The following is a 3,935-nucleotide window of genomic DNA, read 5'->3' as shown; positions in this document are numbered from 1 at the left end:
TTTTTGGTAACCTCGCATCTGAAGCACCTGGCTTAACTGCTAAAAAATAGCAATTTCCCTATCCCCACTCCCCAGGAGTGGGATCTGGGAATCAGCATGTTTCATATGGCTTGTCTGGAGTTGCAATACAGCCACACATGCACTGGCATCTAGGAATCCCTTTATATGGTTAATCTTCTAGTTTGTGTGTAAAACCTCTGTATCCAGCTTTTATCCTTTCTGGGTTAAACCTTAACCTCTAAGCTTTAAGCAGTTCATTCCTTTAAGTCATTTTTATTCCATCATAAATTATTGTTGTTGTAAAAACATAAAAAACACCCAAACCCACTGCTGTCAAGTCAATTCCAACTCATAGCAGACCTATAGGACAGAGTAGAACTGCCCCATAGGGTTTACGCCACCACAGCTCCCACATCTTTATGGAAGCAGACTGCCACATCTTTGTCCCAAGGAGTGGCTGATGGGTTCAAACTGCTGACCTTTCAGTTTACACTCAAGAGCTTTAACTACTGTGCTATCATATCAGGGCTTCTACAGATGTAGAGATAACACAACACTTAATTCAACATTTTTCACATGTAGAGGCTGGCAAGTCTCAAGTTCATGGGGTTGGACGTTAAGCTGGAGGTTTCTCCTGACCACACAGCTGCTGAGGCTGACAAACCCAAGATCAGCAGGCAGTATAGCAGGCTGCTGGCTTCAGAGGATGACAAATCCAAGGTCAGCAGTAAAATGGCAGATTGTTGGCACACAGGCTGTGAAGGCAACATCTCACGATCCATCAGCAGGCAATGCAGCAGGCCGCTGGTTCAAGTCCAGGAGTCAATAAACTAGATGCAAGATACAGATCCAGTAGAAAGCCAGAGAATATTCCCAGGACATCCATTTATATATCGGAAGCAGGCCACCCCCTTGAGGAAACTCTCTTTCAGCTGATTGGCTGCTTATAGCACATCTCACCGAGAAGTGATTACATTATCTCAGATCTTATCATGGGAGATGACTACGTCATAAATTCTAAACCACTTAGAATCATGGTTCAGCCAAGTTGACACACGACCTTAACAGGGAACTTGTTAGAAATACTAATTCTTGGGCCCCATCCAAGACCAACTGAATTGGGAACTCTGGGGTAAGGCCCAGCAACCTGTGTTTTAAGAAGCCCTCCAGGAAATTCTGACACATGTTCAACTTTAAGAACCACTGATGTAGACATATACTCCCAACACTCTTTACTATGAGCATTTGGCTCATAGTAGGTACTCAGTAAAGTTTTGTCAAATGAATGAATGAATACATATTTCCTTATTCATGTGGGGTTTTGGATGTGTTATTTGTTCTTGCTTACTTTTCAGTCACTATCATCAGATTGATGACTGGTTTTCATTTAGTCAGTACAGCATGCATTCATGTATTAGACTATTTAGAAAACTTGGGATTCCTGAGTTGAATTCATACTGTTTGCCACAATACTGAGGTATATAGTTTCCCCAACCACCAGGGCTATTTTGAGAAACTTTTTTCATGGTTATAGGCCACAAGTTTATAAATATGGTATCTTTCAATGATAACTTTCTGGAAGAGTCAACAAGAATTCAGAAAAAAAAACACGTTCTTGAAACTGCTGACATCCTTTGAGCTTTGGATGATTTTGAGGAAAATAAATAAATAGCCTCACTTAATCCTGAATACCTTCAAGTCATTTTTGCTGATAAACCTGGAGCTTAAGTTGTAAACAAATTAAAGCCTGAAAACTTTTCTTTGCCACATTCTTTCAAGAACTTTATTGCTATCTGCGCACTATTTGGTTCCTTTCAGAGAGAGCAGCTCTCTGTGTGCTGGGCCGAGTAGGGCCAGCCTGCACCTTGGCAAAACCAAGTGGGAGTGTGTGTGAGAGACTGAGCAGTCTCAATAGCCCAATGTTACGCTTTCAGCGAGCTTTTGCGAACCAAGTCTCTGTTTTCACCGCTTGCCCTGCCTGTGATCCCGGCTGGCTTCTTTCAGTGGGACGTTCCATGCCTTTGCACCGAATGCCCAAGGCATCCTGTGAGCACTCCCGACTCCTCACGGGGCTCTGAACTGAGGCCATTTTCGAAGCCATCCTCTCTCCCATTATACACACATACACATAAACACACACACATTTTCCAATGATCGTTTCTGGTACCCCAAAGGAGACAGTGAATATAAAGCCCCCAGGGACAAAAGTACTCTTTATTATACCAACTTGTGAAATTTTGCGTGTGTTTTGTTTTTCCAATGGTGGTTTGGGTGAAAGTTTACAGAGCACATTGGTTTTCCATTCAATAATTCATATACATTTTGTTTTGTGACATTCATTGCAAGCCCCACCATGTAACAACTCTTCCCACGTTTACTCTTTCCCTTCGTCCTTCTTTCTTACCCCTTCCTGTCTTCTGAGCTTTATCCTGGGCAAATGCTGCCCTTTTGATCTAGTTCGGTTGATTGTTCTAATGAGCGCTAATGACCAAGGTGAACCTCAGCCTCCACAGGCCTAGCTACCATTGCTGACAGCTCTGAAAGGAGTCACAATAAGAGGTCCCAGATAGAGTGGGAGAAAAATGTGGAACAAAACTCAAAATCACACAAAACGACCAGGCTTACTGGTCGGATAGATCCAGTAATTGGCTGCTTATAGCACATCTCACCAGAGAGGTGATTACATCCCATATATAAATGGATTTCCTGGGAAAACTCTCTGGTTTTCTACTGGATCTGTATCTTACATCTAGTTTATTGGTTCCTGTGCACGCAAGCTGATCGTGAGTTGTTGCCTTCACAGTCTGTGAGCCAACCATCTGCCATTTTACCACTGACCTTGGATTTGTCATTCTCTGAGGCCAGCAGCTGTGTGGGTCAGGAGAAACCTCCAGCTTGATGTCTTACCCACGGACTTAGGACTTGCAGCCTCTACAACCAACTGTGTAAGCCATTTCCTTGAGATAAAATTCTTCTCTCTCTCTCTCTCTCTCTCTCTCTTTCCCTCTCTGTATGTATGTGTGTATATAAACTTTACTTGTTTTGCTTCTCTAGAGAACCAGCCTAAGACACAAGTGATACTGACACAGCTGGTCTGGGGACCACGCTTGGAGAACCATCGATTTAGTGTATTTTTATGCCAATAATGCACACATTATAAGGTTTCATTTTGCCAGCCATGCAACCTCCTACACATTAGTTTCCTATGAATGTGGTGCATATTATATACATGTGCATATTATTTTCATGAGCATGCAATGTTGGAAAAATATAGCAATAGAAAGTATGAACAAGTAAACAATTACAACATACTGTGATAAGTGTCAAGCGCCATGAAGGGTGCTTGCATGCACAGAGGAGGGGCACCTCACCCAGCTTTTGGCGGAGGGAAAGAAGAGTTCAGGAAAGGCGTTCCAAAGGGGTGACACTTGAACTAAGTCTTAAAAGCCAAGCGGGCTTTTCTGTCAGGGGAAGGCAGTCTGGATAGAGAAAATAAAAAGCGTGGAAGCAAAGCATGCTGGTTTGAGGCACTGTGAGGAGTCTGCGGCAAGAGCTAAGATCGCTAACAAGCACCATTTATAACATCTGGTAAGGGCTTGCCTCAGAAGAGGCACTGAATGAATGGTTGAGTCAATAAAGGAAATGTAGTCCGGGCTGACTCGACGGCACATAACAACAACAACAACAACAACTAGGCACTATGTACTAGGCACTCTGGGGGCTCTGGAAGGATAACATGCGGTAAGCCCGTAAGATGTGCAGCACAGGACCTGTTGGTCGCCGTGTTTCCCACCACGTGGAAGAAGCCATCTCAGAGAAAGAAGATGGGATGCCAAAGGGAGCATAGATGAAAGGGGGAGAGTGCTGGCAGCATTTTGAGTCTGATTCCAGCTGCCCTTATCTTCCCACCTCTCTTTGGTCCATTAAATTCCTCA

The sequence above is a fragment of the Orycteropus afer genome, unplaced genomic scaffold (assembly GCF_000298275.1).
Source record: "Orycteropus afer afer isolate SDZICR_OR568_19922 unplaced genomic scaffold, OryAfe1.0 scaffold00807, whole genome shotgun sequence".
Taxonomy (NCBI): Eukaryota; Metazoa; Chordata; class Mammalia; order Tubulidentata; family Orycteropodidae; genus Orycteropus; species Orycteropus afer.
The sequence above is the reverse complement of the archived record's forward strand: the minus strand, read 5'-3'. Positions refer to the sequence as shown.